Genomic DNA, 19,638 nt, shown 5'->3' with positions numbered 1-19,638 from the left:
CATATCTATGGTTTATACGCTGCCACTAATCAGAGGCAGAGAGGGCCAGGGGTGGGTTATGCCTTCGCCATCATCCGGGGAAAAAATCGCTTCCGGTAAGCTAGCTAGCTAGCTAATGTTAGCTGCTGGTTGGTTGGCTAACTAGCGAATGTTAGCCGTTAGCTAATGTTAACTAGACAAACACATACATGCAGAGCTCCAAAAACAGAGCAATTCGTGATTTTGTTACTGTAGTTTCTGCAGAGTAACGTCCATGTACCTTTATGGATTGCACGGGGTTGGTATTGCAAAGGGATAGTGCAGTAACAGTCAGCAGCTATGATAGCACGAGCCATTCGGGGGGAGGAAGTCCATATATGGTCCATCCGGTCATGGGGCACAGGACATTACGTCATCACAGGATAACGCGATTGGCTGGCTCAGATCGGTTCAAATCTGAGCTAGCCAATCGCGTTGTCCTGCGCTGTTTGGGACCGTGTATAAAAGGCGACTGCTGACCGGGGTGGGTGGGGGGGAACCAGAGGAGAGGAGGGGAGAGAGGAGAGCAGAGGGGGAGAGGAGGGAGAGAGGAGGAGAGGAGAGGGGAGGGGGAGAGAGGAGGAGAGGAGAGCAGAGGGGGAGAGGAGAGGAGGGGAGGGGGAGAGAGGAGGAGAGGAGAGCAGAGGGGGAGAGGGGAGGGGGAGAGGAGGGGAGAGAGGAGGAGAGGAGAGCAGAGGGGGAGAGGAGAGGAGAGCAGAGGGGGAAAGGAGGAGGGGAGAGGAGAGGAGAGGGGAGAGGAGGAGGGGAGAGGAGAGGAGGGAGGAGAGGGGGAGAAGAGGAGAGGAGGGGGGAGAGGGGGAGAGGAGAAGAGGAGAGGAGAGGGGAGGGAGGGGAGAAGAGGAGAGGAGGGGGAGAGGAGAGCAGAGGGGGAGAGGAGGGAGAGAGGAGGAGAGGAGAGGGGAGGGGAGAGAGGAGGAGAGGAGAGCAGAGGGGGGAGAGGAGAGGAGGGGAGGGGGAGAGAGGAGGAGAGGAGAGCAGAGGGGGAGAGGGGAGGGGGAGAGGGAGGGGAGAGAGGAGGAGGAGGAGAGCAGAGGGGGAGAGGAGAGGAGAGCAGAGGGGAAAGGAGGAGGGGAGAGGAGAGAGAGGGGGAGAGGAGGAGGGAGAGGAGAGGGGAGGAGAGGGGAGAAGAGGTGAGAGGGGGAGAGGGGGAGAGGAGAAGAGGAGAGGAGAGGGGAGAGGGGGAGAAGAGGAGAGGAGGGGGGAGAGGAGAGGAGAGCAGAGGGGGAGAGGAGAGGAGGGGAGAGGATGGGAGAGGAGAGGAGAGGGGGAGAGGAGAGGGGGAGAAAAGGAGGGGAGAGGGGGATCACATTTTCAGCTGTTTTTCTGAATTAACGAGATCTCGTTAATTCAGAAAAACAGAGCTGAAAATGTTTTTTTGTGTTAAAATGTATCATTAATTCAGAAAAACAGGGCAAATGTTTTTTTTTTAAGTGAATGCAATACGCCACCGTACTTGTGTGTTACGTTTTCATTAGCATTAATATATTACACTAAGGAAGGTGACCATAATTAATTTCAATGTCTGCTATCAAGAGCAATTCAGTTGGTTCATGAAATCGCTGGGCTGCGTGCCCTGCAGTGTTTGTGGTGTGGGAGATTCCAGCTGTCAAAAGAAGACAAAAAGACTTGCTCCTGGCCAATCCGCCGCTTGCCTGCTGCGTAGGCGGGCACAGGGCGTGGCTTTCCCAGAACCGTCCACACCCCTCTCCTCTCTTCCTCCCTCTCCTCGCTCTCTCGCTCTTCCTCCCTCACCATAACTTTCTGTCGATGTGTCTCAGCCGATCGTCTCCACTCCAGTCTACTCCAGCTAAAGGTATTGTACCATCAGTACTTTCTAGGCAGTTTCCAGTCTATTTTACTTTCTTGACTCTATCAGCAGATCTCTGTTGTGGCTGCTGTTAGCATATTTACACTAGAAAAGAACGAGTCTGTGACTCAGCTGTTAAGGGTGTGGCTGTGTGATAACTTCAAAACTCAACTCTCTTCTAAGGGTTTTCCAACATGTTGTGTGTTCATGTTCAAATGCAAATCTGCTAAAAGTAAAAGTAGTAATTAGTTGTGTTGCTTTCTGCCTCCAGGTTTGATGGGAACGTTTTCAGTTCCCTTTGACTCTCACTAGCAGCCAGTAACTGGAACAGAGATATTGTTATTTCCTGGATAAAACCAGAGTCATGTATATAGAAGAGTCGCGACATCTCCATTAACTCCAACTGACCAGTTTTTACTCTCAAGAGTTCCAGGAAGTAAGGTTCAATCTGGATTAAGCAGCACTGTCAAGTTGCAGCAAAATGGACAGTTTGTGCTGTAGCCTACTTAGATTTTTTTTATTTTTTTGAATGAAATTGTAGCCACATTATCAGCTTTATTTTAGCATTCAAAAGTAGCGTGAGACCCCTTCCTGGCTGTTCATTGGCTAATGAGTCGTGCATTCTGGTCCTCCGCTGACGCCACTCTCTCTCTAAATTGCTCTGGATAAAACCAGTCCACACACATCCTCTCTCTCTCTGTCTGTCTCTCCCTCCCTCCCTCACGCTCCCCCCCTCTCTCTCTGTCTGTCTCTCTCTCCCTCCCTCCCTCCCTCCGTCCCTCACACTCCCCCCCCCCTCTCTCTCTCTCTGTCTGTCTCTCTCTCCCTCCCTCCCTCATGCTTCCCCTCTCTCTCTCTCCCCCTCTCTCTAGGCTCTTTCACACCGGCTATGAAAGCCGAAAAATGCACGGAAATTAGGATTCGCGGCTCCGATGTGAAAGGCATGAACGCGCGTTGGTGGGTAATTCTTGTACGCCTTTTGTCCCGGCACCAAAGGTTGTCACATCGCCGTATTGGCGGACAACCCGCCTCCACTTGAAAGGTCATCGCAGCGAGCCGGAAAAGGTACGAATGGTCAGCTCATTCATAAAAAAAATTACAGGGGAAATCACCTCATGTATCAAGAAAGTGACGAGTGAAAGTAAAAAAAGTAGACTGATAGACAGACCTATCTCCACACACCACACTTTGCACTGTGCGAGGCAGCGCTTCATACGAATCGCTCATAAGATCGTGGTGTTTTTGCAATGTCAGCGTAGGTAATTATTATGTATATTAACTTTATTACAACTTTGGCATGGCAATATCTGCTGCTTTACCTTAACACAGTGTGACTGTTACAGTCACAACAGCCAACTAGTCCGCTGCTCTCGCTTCAGGCAGCCTCGCACTGTCCCCCTGTCTAGTGCAGGCTGCACTGAACAGAGAGCACTGAGGTGAGGTGTCAAGATTTCATCTCTGAGCCCTCTGATAGGCTATCGCTTGATGTGTAACCAATCAGATAGCGCTGTGGGCGGGACATTGCTCCAGACACAGAACTACTGTAGGAGAGGATTCTTCCAGGTGCAGCAGCCGCAAATTAGCGCATTTTTTTATTAAGTTATGATATCGGCAAACAGCCAATGAAAATGCCGATACAGATCTCCTCAGCGGACTAGGAGAAGGAGGAAAGTCTGTTGTTGAATTGAATTCGTTCATCATACAGTAGCCTAGGCTACACTAACCTATGAAAATATTAATTTGGGCTAGGAGGAGCTGGAAATCCCTCTGCTCGCCTTTCAATCCGGGAGCAGGGGATTTCGCCTGAAAGTACACCACAGCACGGGAAAGTGGCCGTGCTGCTTGGCTCTGTGTGAAAGCAATTTCTGTGGCGAGGCTGCCAAGCTTTACCGTCTTCCCGAACTACAATTTTGCGCGATCTGTGTATGAAAGAGCCTATACAGTAGTCTCTCCCTCCCTCCCTCAACGCTTCCTCTCTCTCTCTGTCTCTCCCTCCCTCCCTCTTCCCCCCTCTCTCTCTCTCTAGGCTCTTTCACACACAGATCGCGGCAAAAAAGCAGTTTAGGAGTCCCTCGCCACAGAAATTGCTTTCACACAGAGCCAAGCAGCACAGCCACATTCCCGTGCTGCAGTGTACTTTCAGGTGAAATCCCCTGCTCCCAGATTGAAAGGCGAGCACCACTCGCATGGTGGGCGGACTCGCCTTAATATCAAAACGCATGCATCTGCTCCTCAGACCAACTCGCCACAGACAGCTATAGCCCTCTGAAGCTTATTATTATATCCGTTAATTTTACCTACTAATGTCAACATCGTTTGAGCATAAAGCCTAACCGCACGGAGCATTCCTCCTGGCGTCCCTGCAGTCATGATTGTATAGGCTACTTTTTTTTGATACATGAGGTGATTTCCCCTGTAATTTTTTTATGAATGAGCTGACCATTCGCACCTTTTCCGGCTTGCTGCGAGACGCTTTCAAATGGAGGCAGGTTTCCAGGTAACCCGGCGCTGTTACTACCTACCGTCGCGGGATAAAAGGCGTAAAACAATTATCCACCAACGCGCGTTCACGACTTTCACATCGGAGGCGCGAATCCTATTTTCCGTGCATTTTTCGGCTTTCAAGGCCGGTGTGAAAGAGCCTCCTGTCTGTCTCTCTCTCCCTCCCTCCCTCATGCTCCCCCTCTCTCTCTCTCTCTCTCTCTCTCTCTCTCTGTCTGTCTCTCCCTCCCTCTCTCCCTCACCTTCCCCCTCTCTCTCTCTCTCTCTCTCTGTCTGTCTGTCTGTCTCTCCCTCCCTCCCTCCCTCATGCTTCCCCTCTCTCTCTCTCCCCCTCTCTCTGTCTCTCCCTCCCTCACGCTTCCTCTTTCTCTCTCGTCTCTCCCTCCCTCCCTTCCTCTTCCCTCCTCTCTCTCCCCCTCTCTCTGTCTCTCCCTCCCTCACACTCCCCCCTCTCTCCCTCCCTCCCTCATGCTTCCCCTCTCTCTCTCTCCCCCTCTCTCTGTCTCTCCCTCCCTCATGCTTGAATCATACACAATAAATAAAACCAAAAGTAAAGGGTTAGCCTTCCCAATGGCCAGCAGCATCTGTTATTCTGGCCTCATAAGCACTGAGGCGGGTGGTCAGAAAGTCAAATAACATTAAAATACATTGTATGCTTTGGTGCAATGTAGGATTTTGTCTTTCAATATCCTCATTGCAGCCTCGCTTGGTGTTGTTGCTTCTCACAGGAATGTGTCCCTGTAACAGAGAGCCCAACATGAGCATGAGCGCCTGGCCAATCCCGGCGCTTGACTGCTGCGTAGGCGGGCACAGGGCGTGGTTTTTGCATAACCTATGTGGGATTCGAAATAACGCCCCTCCCTCCCTCTTCCCCTCTCTCTCTCTCTCTCTCTCTCTCTCTCTCTCTCTCTCTCTCTCTCTCTCTCTCTCTCTCTCTCTCTCTCTCTCTGTCTGTCTGTCTCTCCCTCCCTCCCTCAGGCTGCCCCCCTCTCTCTGTAGTCTGTATTAGGTTCAGCTTAACGTTTCGTCGTGTGTGTTAATGACCGTCTCCACCTACAGCAGGCTAAAGGAATTCTACCATCAGGGAAATACCTTCAGTTCCCTTTGACTCTTACTAGGGATGGGCATTTCTAGCAAAAACACTATTCGAAATTCGCTGGCCAAATTCGAATTTAATTCGAAATTCGAAAAAAAAAATAAAAATGCAAAAAAAAAAAAACTTTTTTTTTTTTTTTTTTTTTTTTTGTGAGTGAAATGTTGCATTGTCTCCCCTGATTCTAAGTCTACGGCTTTATTAATTAATATAAAAAGCTTCTGTTGTGGATTTTTAGCTCAAACAAGCATTGCACCACTGAAGTAAAGAACATGTTACATGACATTGACATTTTCGAAAATAAAAAACAGTTTTGACAATCATGAGTGGTTCATTAAATATTTAGTAGGCTCAGGTCTGAGTGCCAAAGGGGTGCCAAAGTCACCCCCTCTCCCTCTTCATGGGATTTCATCCGCCATTCATTTTTCCATAAACCTTGCTTAAAATGTTTATAAAAATTGTTTTACTTGCTCAAACCAAGCGATTTGACTATACTTAGAATCAGGGGAGACAATGCAACATTTCACTCAAAAAAAAAAAAAAAAAAAAATTCCGAATTTCGAATTTCAATAATAAAAGTCGACCTTGATAATAACAACGATTATTCGAAAATTCGAAATTCGATGCCCATCCCTAACTCCCAGTGATGCTAACAGGAGGCTAGCGATGCTAACAGGAGGCTTTGTGACCTTTGTGACCAACACAAACAGCACACTGTAAAATAAGCTTGTTCACACTAGTTGAACATGAATGATGTTGTTTTCATGTGTCTGTGGTTTCTCTGCCTCAGAGCTGGTTTCTGTTAGACCGGTTTGGTGACAGACTAGATTAGACTTGTTTAATGTCAGATGAAGGCAGAATGTCTCTGTGACTTGATCACAACAGATCTACAAGATTCAGATTTGAATCCTGATGACACCTTTTGTGTCTCAAGCTCATCTTTGTCCAAGATCATTTACTGCTGCTGAATGACAAATCACTCCATATTTATAATGGGCCTGTTCCTATTCACCTTATTCGCTAACCCCGGACAGCGCCATATTGTTGACATACCGTCCTGCAGCTGACAACTATAGTAACGGCCTTATTGTCGTTTCTGTTCCATTACAAAATAGCGATAGTGATGACAGCAATAAAAACCCCAGAGTTGTTGTTTGTATGCTGCCGTTAATGCCTGTAATAATAAACAAAAGAAAAAACGAGGTGAACAGACTTTGTTGTGAGGAGCTGTCAGAAAGTTTCACCTGTCTCTCCTAACTATCCACACATCTCCTGTGCTGCTGACGTATCCTCCGTCTCGCTCCCTTCACGTCTGTGGATGGTAGAGATAGAAACAAACCACGGGGACTTTATTGCTGTCATTACTACAGCCGTGTGTAACGCAGGTCACCATCCGAACACAATTGGAACGATACAGGTAACGCTAACGGCGGCTAGCTTCCTATAAACGCTGCTTCAGTGCTTCTGTGCTCCTAACAGTGAGTTTATACTGAGCTGATTCAACTTGATGCATTTTTCACTATGGGGTGGAGACACACCCGTACACGTTCAGTTTTGTCCAGCCTGTTTCTCTCTATTGTTTCACTTTAAGATTCACTTTAATAGCCACAGTAAGTAATCAGATTACTTAGTGCAAGTATGCATTGCAGCGGTCACATCAATAGGAGAAGACAAAGCTATATAGAAAACAATCACACACATTTAAAGTGCAGTATTTTAAAGTAACATATGAAGAAGCTGTCCTTGTGACGAGAGGTTCTGGCCTACCGCCAGACCTCTCCTGCCAAGGGGGAGGGCCTCAAACAGTTTATGTCCCGGGTGGGAGGAGTCAGCCATGATTTTCCAAGACCGCTTCAGCATAATGGTAGTGTGCAGGTCCTGAAGAGATGGCTTCTAATCCTTCTAATCCTTCAACTTTTAAATACTTCACATGTTTCCTCCATTTCTGTAATATAATATACTTAAGCAATATAGCATGAGAGCCAGTGTGTTGTGGCAAATATATCCCGCTGATCAGCTGTTATCCCACGAGGCCGCAGGCCGAGTGGGATAACTGCTGAGCAGCGGGATATATGCCACAACACCACGCAGCTCAAGTGCTATATTGCTTTTATAAAACGGTTTCCAAGTATGATAATATAATAATAATAATAATACTATAAGTCCGACTGGCATGGTATTCTGATAGAGTCAGTTGAAACACTACTGTAAGGCGGGACCGCAAGAACGTGCGGGTGATTTGATTGGATCGTTCTGGAGACTGAAGTTGACATTGGCCAATCCTGGCGCTTGCTGAGAAGCTGAGAGCTTTCTGGAAAGCCCGACACGCAGCTCGAGCGCAGCGCTGCATTCTCAGCGCTTGCTGAGAAGCTGAGAGCTTTCTGCAAAGCCCGACACCAACTAACGTTACGGGGTTAAATGCGGGGTTAAATGCGGGGTTAACAGCCTTTTTTTTGCAAAGAAGATTAGCCCGCGTCTATCCTTGTACAAAACATAATTTTCTGCGAAGTATTAGTAAAGTTATAAGCGAAGATCGATTCACAAGGATCTGACAGCTGTCTCCGCCATTTGTTTTTTTTGAGGTAACCAAAGGATTTTAGTAAGAGAGTTGCCATGGCAACCAATAACCCATGGCCATGGGTTATTGGAGTGGGTTATTGGATTTATACAATGGCTGTGAACCAATCAGATTGCTTGATTTGAGAGAGCCGTTTTATAATTAAGCAATATATCACGAGAGCAAGTGTGTTGTGGTGAATATATCCCCCTGATCAGTTGTTATCCCACGAGGCCGCAGGCCGAGTGGGATAACAACTGAGCAGGGGGATATATTCCACAACACACGCTGCTCGAGTGCTATATTGCTTTTATAAAAGGGTTCCAAGTATAATAATATAATAATAATAACACTATAAGTCCGACTGGCATGGTATTCTGAGAGTCAGTTGAAACACTACTGTAAGGTGGGACCTCTAGCAAGAAGATAGACCTGCGGGTGATTTGATTGGATCGTTCTGGAGACTGAAGTTGACATTGGCCAATCCTGGCGCTTGGCTGAGAGCAAAGCCCGACCAGGGGCCGGTTGCACCAATGGCGGCGATTGAGCCAGAAAGACAGTCTGAATGAAATTGAATGTAACGTTCCCAATTCTATGTATTAACTTCTAAAAAACTAACGGCAACATTTTGGAAGGCTAAGCCACACAACTAGTTAGTTATAATCTAACGTCGTGCTTTCAAAGACAGCGAACTGGCGGTGTTACGACGAACACGGCTCAGTTGACCGCAGTTACGACGATGACGGTCAAAAAGGTCTCCGCGGAGATCTCTGCACTCTGCAGTGACCAGTTGGTGCAACCGGCCCCAGAGCCGTATGCCGACAGCAAGTAACGTACTTTTAGTAAGAGAGTTGCGCCATCATGCGTCCATAATGACTCATTGTACAAAGACTTGAAGGACTAGTGACCCTCCATACAGCAGATCAGGAGAAAGCTGTTTGGCTCGAGCGCAGTGCTGCCATTTAGTAAGAGAGTTGCCATGGTAACCAATAACCCATGGCCATGGGTTATTGAACTCGGTTACTGGAATTATACAATGGCTGTGAACCAATCAGATTGCTTGATTTGAGGTACCCATTTTATAATGTAATATATACTGTGATGTACTGTAATTTATAAAACGGCTCTCTCAAATCAAGCAATCTGATTGGTACACAGCCATTGTATAAATCCCGTAACCCACTCCAATAACCCATGGCCATGGGTTATGAGTTGCCATGGCAACTCTCTTACTAAAAGGCTTTGGTTACCTCAAATGACAATGTAGAAAAAACAAATGGCGGAGACAGCTGTCAGATCCTTGTGAATCGATCTTCGCTTATAACTTTACTAATACTTCGCAGAAAATTATGTTTTGTACAAGAATAGACGCGGGCTAATGTCTTCTTTGCAAAAAAAAGGCTGTTAACCCCGCATTTAACCCCGTAACGTTAGTTGGTGTCGGGCTTTGCAGAAAGCTCTCAGCTTATCAGCAAGCGCTGAGAATGCAGCGCTGCGCTCGAGCTGCGTGTCGGGCTTTCCAGAAAGCTCTCAGCTTCTCAGCAAGCGCCAGGATTGGCCAATGTCAACTTCAGTCTCCAGAACGATCCAATCAAATCACCCGCACGTTCTTGCGGTCCCGCCTTACAGTAGTGTTTCAACTGACTCTACCAGAATGCCATGCCAGTCGGACTTATAGTATTATTATTATTATTATATTATCATACTTGGAAACCGTTTTATAAAAGCAATATAGCACTCGACCTGCGTGTGTTGTGGCATATATCCCGCTGCTCAGCAGTTATCCCACTCGGCCTGCGGCCTCGTGGGATAACAGCTGATCAGCGGGATATATTTGCCACAACACACTGGCTCTCATGCTATATTGCTTAAATATACTGTGATATACTGTAATATATACTGTGATATACTGCAATTTATAAAATGGGTACCTCAAATCAAGCAATCTGATTGGTTCACAGCCATTGTATAATTCCAGTAACCGAGTTCAATAACCCATGGCCATGGGTTATTGGTTACCATAGCAACTCTCTTACTAAATGGCAGCGCTGCGCTCGAGCCAAACAGCTTTCTCCTGATCTGCTGTATGGAGGGTCACTAGTCCTTCAAGTCTTTGTACAATGAGTCATTATGGACGCATGATGGCGCAACTCTCTTACTAAAAGTACGTTACTTGGTGTCGGCATACGGCTCTGGGGCCGGTTGCACCAACTGGTCTTACACTGGTCTTAACTGCCTGTAACAGAGATCTCCGCGGAGACCTTTTTGACCGTCATCGTCGTAACTGCGGTCAACTGAGCCGTGTTCGTCGTAACACCGCCAGTTCGCTGTCTTTGAAAGCACGACGTTAGATTATAACTAACTAGTTGTGTGGCTTAGCCTTCCAAAATGTTGCCGTTAGTTTTTTAGAAGTTAATACATAGAATTGGGAACGTTACATTCAATTTCATTCAGACTGTCTTTCTGGCTCAATCGCCGCCATTGGTGCAACCGGCCCCTGGTCGGGCTTTGCTCTCAGCAAGCGCCAGGATTGGCCAATGTCGACTTCAGTCTCCAGAACGATCCAATCAAATCACCCGCACGTCTATCTTCTTGCTAGAGGTCCCGCCTTACAGTAGTGTTTCAACTGACTCTTAAAGAAAAACCATGCCAGTCGGACTTATAGTATTATTATTATTATATTATTATACTTGGAAACCGTTTTATAAAAGCAATATAGCACTCGAGCAGCGTGTGTTGTGAAATATATCCCGCTGATAAGCTGTTATCCCACGAGGCCGTGACATATTCATCACAACACACTTGCTCTCATGCTATATTGCTTAAATATACTGTGATATACTGTAATATATACTGTGATATACTGTAATATATACTGTGATATACTGTAATATATACTGTGATATACTGTAATATATACTGTGATATACTGTCTGCAATTTAGGTTCCAGAGAAGAGGATGTCGCCTCCTGTCATTCTGACTTGGTTGATGTGGGCCTGCCTGCTGGCTGCAGAGAGCGCAAAGTCCCGTGAGTTTGGATTGATTTTACATAAAGGTTATAAACTGTATGGAAGCGTATTGAATTCACCTGGGAAATAAATCCACCGTTTTCAAGCTTCTTCTTTTTTTTTTTTTTTTTTTTTACAAATTTCAGAACATAGGGAACAAACAGGCTCAGACAAAAAACAAAAACACACATTCCAATGTTACCACTAAGCAGCCGCATCAAGTGCTTGTGTGCTTGTAAGAGTGTGTGGGATCCCACGGAAGGGCTCCATAAAAAGTCAGCCGGGCAAATCACCTGCCGCTCCTAACCTCGTCTAAGTAGACCAGAAACTGGTCCCAAATGATTGAGAATTTTCTAAGCGAATTGGTCCTCAGGAACCGGAGTCTCTCCACACGTATAACCAAGACCATGTCCATCAACCACAGCTGAAAAGAAGGTGGAGAGGGGGACTTCCACTCCTTCAGAATGAGTCTCTTGGCGACAGTCATCCCCTGCATCAGAGACTGTTGCACAGCATTAGGAAGGAGCAGAGAGGATTCTGAGCAGCCGAAGATGGCGAGTTCTGCCTCCGACTGACAAGTTATTTTATAGGCCTTACAGTATCAAATACCTTGGCCCAGAATCCAGATAGCGAAGGGCAAAACCAAAAAGCATGGGATAGTATACCCTCAACACCTGACACCTATCACATAGTGGTGAGACAGAGGGGTAGATCTTGTGCAACCTAGACTTGGAGTCAGATGCAACCTGCCATCCCTCCAGGACCTGCATGCAGCCAGGACACTGAAGCGGTCTCGCAAGCTCATGGCCGAGGCCTCCCACCACCCTGGCCACAAACTCTTTAAGACACTCCCCCACGGCAAGAGACTGAGGTCATACTGAACTCATACTGTATCTAATTTAATGCCTGTCTAACTGGGACTGTAAATTCATGTAAATTCCCTGCACATTAATGCCTATTTAACTTAGCCTGGAGGGGTGGGAGAAGTTAGGTTTTAGGGTTAGGCGTGGGGGAGGGGTCCTCGACCCCCCCTGACCCGACCACCTCAGACCCTCTAACCCTAACCCTAATCCAGACCCTAACCTTAAACCTAACCAAAAATCCACACAAAAACCCTTTTCCATTTAACAATTTTAGAGTCGAAATTGTGAAATAGAAATGTTTTTATGCTGTGGACAAATGTTTCTACTTTAAAAATAAATGGAGACTGGGCTGTGGGAACATAGACATGCTCCCGTTTTTGGAGGGGTGGGAGTTTTGAGAGGGGTGGGAGAGGTTAGGTTTAGGGTTAGGCGTGGGGCGTGGGGGAGGGGTCCTCGACTCCCCCTGACCCGACCACCTCAGACCCTCTAAACTTAACCAAGAATCCACACAAAAACCATATTCCATTTAACAATTTTAGAGCCGAAATTGTGAAATAGAAATGTTTTTAGGCTGTGGACAAATGTTTCTACTTAAAAAAAAATGGAGACTGGGTTGCATTTTGTGGTCAAATGCATGAATTACTGACTCAAGCTGTTGCTGTAACACAGTCTCAGTATAAACAAGCAGCACCACCCAGTGACCTAATCTGTTACTGCAACCAAACAATGTTCCAAAAGCATTGATACCATATTTGAGACTGTTCCAGGTTCTGCATCTGAAATGTGTTCAAGCTGGTCCATGTGACTCAAGACACAGTCAGGCACTTCTCACAACTAAAAATCATGCACGTTGTTAAATTGCCCCTCACACACTCATAGGTCACCAGTGTGCACGTGAAATGTGCCTCTACATGTACACATCCTCATCATTTAGTATGAATTATGAGAAAAGTAATACATTAAAAAAGGCTATTTCCCTCCAGGTGAATGCAATATGAAGTGTGGCAGTTTAGCCTAATAATTGTCCATTTTCCTGTTGCTGCCACAGCTGGTCTGAAGTCCTACAGACAATAAACCAGCAGGTAGCCTCCTATAGGAGGCTCAGACCAGAGATGAAGTGGTCTACAGGCAGTAAACCAGCAGGTAGTCTACTGTAGGAGGTTCAGACCAGAGATGAAGTGGTCTACAGACAGTAAACCAGCAGGTAGCCTCCTATAGGAGGCTCAGACCAGAGATGAAGTGGTCTACAGACAGTAAACCAGCAGGTAGCCTCCTATAGGAGGCTCAGACCAGAGATGAAGTGGTCTACAGACAGTAAACCAGCAGGTAGCTAGGAGGCTAAGACCAGAGATGAAGTGGTCTACAGGCAGTAAACCAGCAGATAGCCTACTGTAGGAGGCTCAGACCAGAGATGAAGTGTTCTACAGACAGTAAACCAGCAGGTAGCCTCCTGTAGGAGGCTCAGACCAGAGATGAAGTGTTCTACAGACAGTAAACCAGCAGGTAGCCTCCTGTAGGAGGCTCAAACCAGAGATGAAGTGTCCTACAGGCAGTAAACCAGCAGGTAGCCTACTGTAGGAGGCTCAGACCAGAGATGAAGTGGTCTACAGACAGTAAACCAGCAGGTAGCTTCCTATAGGAGGCTCAGACCAGAGATGAAGTGATCTACAGGCAGTAAACCAGCAGGTAGCTAGGAGGCTCAGACCAGAGATGAAGTGGTCTACAGACAGTAAACCAGCAGGTAGCCTACTATAGGAGGCTCAGACCAGAGATGACATGGTCTACAGGCAGTAAACCAGCAGGTAGACTAGAAGGCTCAGACCAGAGATGAAGTGGTCTACAGGCAGTAAACCAGCAGGTAGACTAGGAGGCTCAGACCAGAGATGAAGTGGTCTACAGGCAGTAAACCAGCAGGTAGCCTCCTATATGAGGCTCAGACCAGAGATGAAGTGGTCTACAGGCAGTACACCAGCAGGTAGTCTACTGTAGGAGGCTCACACCAGAGATGAAGTGGTACAGCACAACTTCATTCAATAGTCAAGTACTGGAAAGGACAATAACTCACAGGAAAATAGAAAACAGTAGAACATAACAGAAAAGAGTAGACAGCACAAAACATTTAAGAAATACTGATGTATTATGTATCAAAATAGCATTATGTATTAGTAGTATTAAATCATTTTTTAAATACCTTGAAATATCTACAATGTGTTGAGATGACTTCACTTTTCCAATGCAAGTGAACCTGTTTTAACGTCACTAGTTCTGCTCCGCCCCCCTGACAAAACACACGCTCACATTTAAAATCTCACAGCTTCCATTTGTTTTGTCTTTGCAGAAACACTCTACGGGAAACTAGGGGGCAGTGTTGTCCTCAAGCCAGACTGGTCCTCTGGGATTGGCTCCATTACTGCCGTAGAGTGGTACCATGGATCTGACATCGCCATGCAGTGGAATGGGCCGAATCAGCCGATAGATTCCTACCGTCAATTCAAAGGTAAACTGAGACACAGGGTGATTTAAGCTCAGATTTAACAGGGGGAGGGAGGGACAAGTTGTTCTCTCAGATGTATGCTGAATGATGCTGTGGTTTTTATGCCTGCGCCGGTGATGGCCATGGCCGGATGCATGATGTTTTCAGGTTGTACGTACGTCTGTCTGTATGTACATCCGTTCCTTGCTCGTTAATGCAATATCTCAGGAACGCCTTGACGGAATTTCTTCAAACATCCTCTTGGAATCAAGGAGGAACTGAGTGGATTTTGGTGGTCAAAGTTCAAGGTCACTGTGACCTCACGTCCATCCGTTCCATCAAGGAAGGGGGGGGGGGGTAGGTAAAAGGAGCCATAGCTAGGGATAGGAAAGTTGTAGAGAGCCTTGATTCGAGGGGTGGGTAGGAGAAGTGGCTAGGGCCTACTCACTCCTCCTCCCACCACCCACACCCCACCCACAGTGATGCGGGCTAGGGAAAAGGGACCATAGAGTACTGCAGGGATGATGTATTTTTGTAGACTTACCCAGAAGTCACGGCACTTCCTGGTTCGTAGGTGTAAAAGGCAATGAGATTTTTGCGTGGGGATTTCGGTTGAATGCATGAAATAAGTTCAATCATGAGAGACTAGTAAGAAGGTTCAAATACACTTTAACACGTTGAGTGCCATGGACGAGATATCTCGGCTTACATGATCCAACCGTTAAGTGCCAAGGACGAGATATCTCGGCTTACATAAACATTTTTTTTTTTTGACGGTGGGACATCGATCAACCCCTTTTACGTCTCCTATAGCAGAATTGGAGGAAGAGAATGTGTATAATCTATTTTACCGACCAGCTAGGTGGCGACGGTGCCCTCCCGACAGAGAGAAAGTCAACCAAAAGCAGCCGCCTCCCGCGGCTGCTTCCTCCATTCTCAAGGTATTGGCTTGCCGATTTTACAGTCATCAGTCACCAGACTCGCCGCTCTCGGGCCGCGCCAGCAGCAGCACACGGGGGATTGCAAATTTACTCAACGGCTAATATCTACATAACTACTAACTCTACAAACTAACTCTTTTAGACAGAGAAAGCACACATTCTATTAGTACTTTTGTGAACTTTGTGTTCACAAACTCCAAGCAGAAAAGAATCCTCGGCTCTTTTAAAATGAGCCAGAATCCTCAAAAAACGGCCTGGCAGAAGCTACCTACAGCATTGAAAAAAGGGCTGGCAGTCAATGTGTTAATGATACAATAAACATTTTAAGGTTTGGCATATGACTCCCTGACTCCGCCCCTCCTGAGATGGCGAGAGGAGGGCATCAGCAGTGCATAATTTAGAAAATTCCCCCATAGGGAATTCTTCAGGAGTCATGACGGTGGTGGGAGGGGAGGAGGTGGGGTAAAACAAGTGCTTCAAGGCAATCACGGCCAACTGTGGCGACAACACAAATGTGGTTAGCCTAACAACAGAGTAAAAACAATAACTTCAAATACACTCAACTGTGATTGGCTCAGCAGAAAAGCAAGGGAAAGGGATTGGCTTCAGCTGATTGGCTATTACTAAAGGGGGGGTGCCTGTGAATGGATGGGAAAAGTAGGCTATAAATGAAAGGGGGCATGAATAACAAAGTATGGTGTGATGTGGATAAGCAGGGCATTGGCTGCAGAGGTAACCTTCATGATTGACATTAGTCTAAACCTTTGTTGATGCTTGACTCACGCTGAACGTGAGCTCACGCCTCCGTTCACACCAGACACTCTCCTTTCCTCAGTGCCGGGCTCGGAGCTGCTCCACCGGCCTCCTCCATTTACTTCATGCATGGCAGCTTCAAGCTTCACGCATTAGTGTCCGTTCACACTATATGCTGAAGCAACGCTCAACCTGCTCAACCTAAGCTCAACCTACGCTGAACCTAAGCTCAACCTACGCTGAACCTACAAGTTTCATTTAGGCGTCCTTGTTAACACATTCACTGCCAGCCATTTTTTTTTACTGTAGGTAGCTTCTGCCAGAGGGTTTTTTTGAGGATTCTGGCTCATTTTACAAGAGCCGAGGATTCTTTTCTGCTTTGACTTTGTGAACACAAAGTTCACAAAAGTACTAATAGAATGTGTGCTTTCTCTGTCTAAAAGAGTTAGTTTGTAGAGTTAGTAGTTATGTAGATATTAGCCGTTGAGTACAGCATGGTTTCAGAGATTTTCAGAGAGTTTTGAGATAAATGGATTTTTAGAACCACCTCACGTGCCTGTGATTATGGGTGCCCTTGGGCAAGTGTGTATACTGTATTGTGTGTGTGTGTGTGTGTGTGTGTGTGTGTGTGTGTGTGTGTGTGTGTGTGTGTGTGTGTGTGTGTGTCCTTCAAACTCCTCCCTCCGTAGGTGTGGCTTTGCAGTGTTTTGTCACAGGCGAGTTTCTGTTGCCTCACAGATCCCAAAAAAAGAGAGGGGAATCGCAGGAGCGGGGAAGAGGAGAGGAGAGGCGAGGGGGGGGGACACGGGAGAGAAATTCCTTTGCGATCCCCTTCTTCCAATCTTGAGGCGTACTCCGCTCTGCTGCTGCTGCTGCTGCTCGTCTGTGCTGCTGCTGCTGCTGGCGGCGCGGCCGCTCTCGGGCGAGTCTGGATGACTGTAAAACGGGCTCGTTCGTTTCTTGGGGTGTCGGTTGAGAGCTTTGATGAAGCTTTTGCGATTCTGGTCTTATTTATGCTCAAAGGTACTCGAGTGTGTGTGTGTGTGTGTGTGTGTGTGTGTGTGCGCGCGTGTGTGTGTGTGTGTGTGTGTGTGTGTGTGTGTGTGTGAAATCGAAAGCGTTTTCGCCAAGCCATTTCCTTGAGAATGGCTTCCTCCCGCGGCTGTTTTTGCTCGGCTTTCTCGTCTGGAGAGCACTGTCGCCACTTAGTTGGTCGGTAAAATAGATTATACACATTCAATACCTCCAATATTGGTATAGGAGACGTAAAAGGGTTTGATCGATGTCCCACCGTCAAATTTTTTTTTTTTTTTTTTTTAAACGAGATATCTCGTCTTTGGCAGTCAACCGTTGGATTTTGTAAGACGAGATATCTCGTCATTGGCAGTGAACGTGTTAACAGGCGAAGCCGTTCCCACCAGCCACACGCATGTCACACTCATAGCATGCTCAAGTCTTGCTCACGCGATCGTTCAGGATTCAGTCCTATTTTCCAAGCGTGGCGCGTGCGTGTGTGGTGTGAACAGCTTCGCCTGTTAACAAGGACGCCTAAATGTGGGTTCAGCGTAGGTTGACCTTAGGTTGAGTGTTGCTCCGGCGTATAGTGTGAACAGCCAATTACGCTTGGAAAATAGGACTGAATTCTAAACAATTGTATGAGCAAGGCTTGAGCAAGGCACGCGCGCGGCTGATGTGAACGGCTTGTGGGTTCAGTGTAGGTTGAGCGTTGATTCGGCGTATGGTGTGAACTTCACATCTGTGGTTAAGAAAAGTGTATGAAACAGTGAAGTTTGTGTTCAGCAAGATAATCTTTACAAATAAGGACCACTTTTATGACCTTTGATGCATAAATGCATTTTTTAAGAAAATACGTCAAAAGTCATGAAAGTACTACTCATCTTTTGTGAACATTATCTTGTGGGAAAAGCGATCTAGGTCAATTACTGCACCAATTTCAAAGATTTCTGCTCACATGACTTAGTTATACATAAACAAATATGAAAAAAGGGATGTATGATGCAGGTTGAAAAATACAGAAATAGCTAGCTACCCCTAACTATGTTATTGCATATTTGAAGATCGTGGTGACCTGAACACTTCAACTGGAGAGATGAGGATCAGAGGATTGACCAGAGGAGACAGTGGATTGTACAAAGCACAGATCAACAACTTCGACGTGGACAGACACATTCAACTCAAAGTCATCTGTAAGTGTTTTATTTTTTTAAGTGGGTGATGTGGACGTGTGTCTTGTTTTCCCCTGAATTCACCACTTTGTTTTAACCAAGAGCAATGGTGGAAATTTCACCATTGCATAGGGACAACAATTTTAACAGCAAAAATCGTGGATGTCAGCCGACATTACTGTTTTTCAGAGGGTGTAGCAGGTTCACTTTTAAAGATAGTGTAAGAAAACTGGTATCATATGAAACTAAAAGACCTAAGGCAGGGATTCTCAAAGTTAAGAATGCCATGGCCCACTTTCAAATCTGAAAATCTTCCGGGGCCCACCCAACCCTTTAATCACAACTCTGATCAGCACACACGACTAAGATGATGTATTTCCCTATATATTTTTATTTCATTAACAGAGCATGTGAACTTGGTCATAAGGGAAATTAATAATCCATCCAAATACAAAAATTGAGGCAAAATACCCAAAAGCAGATTGCCAAACATTTTATCTCCCTTACTCATCAAAAATATTTGCATGTATAAACACATTTGTTGAAACAAAATGTGATGAGCAACAACAGAATAAATCAATCCACAAGCTATTAATTTAGGCTGTGCTCCTTATCTGTAAAGGGCAGACGTGTGGGTAGCCATTGAACCAATTTTCATTCAGATAAACTGAGCTGAGAGGTCAAGTTTAACCTACCATTGGTACCAAGCATGTTATGGACCAATGGATGCCTTAGGTCTTCTAGTTTCTTCTGATAACAGGATCTTCACTGCTTTAAAAATGACCCTGCTACAGCCATTTGATGGCCCGCAAAAATCAGGAGCGTTGGCAGACCACTTGCGGCCCACCTGCAGTACCTCCACAGCCCACTAGTTTGGGAATCACTGACATAAGGCATCCATTGGTACCCTGTCATGCTAGCTTGTCGGGAAGGGGGCTAAATCGTGCTCCAAAGTTAGTCAAGATTTTGGCAAGGAAAACCTTGCTTTGACCTCTCACCTCAAGATATCTGAATGAGAATGGTTCCATGGGTACCCACGAGTCTCCCATTTACAGATATCCCCACTTTATCCTAATCACATGCAGCTTTTGGCAAAAAGCATGCAGTTTTTTTGCATGCGGTATAAATTATATTTTTTCGCCTATTCTATTTTAATATTTCTGCATACTGGGGTCTCTAAACCGTCTTGGAATTGCATAATTTAGGTATGACTGGAAAGCGGAGACTCTTGTGTATTCAATTGTATTCATGTGTGATGATGTTAGTCTCCATAGACCTATTGTGACTTCTAGGAGGAGAATCACAGCCTCATGAAACTATAACTACAAACTCTCAGGCATTCATGGGATGTATGGCCTTCCTAGGTATATTGACAATAAGGAGGGTTTTTAACCATTTCCAGAACCTAATTGCTT

General features: G+C 46.1%; 1 long non-coding RNA gene across 1 annotated transcript; it reads left to right on the top strand.

Annotated features, from left to right (window-relative positions):
* Window positions 1–10,940: 10,940 nt before the first annotated feature.
* LOC310797151 lies at window positions 10,941–18,208 on the top strand. The gene is made up of 3 exons (XR_014553711.1): window positions 10,941–11,027; window positions 14,209–14,367; window positions 18,116–18,208. It is a non-coding gene; the product is annotated as an uncharacterized lncRNA (long non-coding RNA).
* The last annotated feature ends 1,430 nt before the right edge of the window (window positions 18,209–19,638 follow it).

This window comes from Poromitra crassiceps (genome assembly GCF_964638095.1).
Source record: "Poromitra crassiceps genome assembly, chromosome: 23".
Lineage (NCBI taxonomy): Eukaryota > Metazoa > Chordata > Actinopteri > Beryciformes > Melamphaidae > Poromitra > Poromitra crassiceps.
Note: the sequence above shows the minus strand (reverse complement) of the source record. Positions and strands in the feature narration are given on the sequence as shown.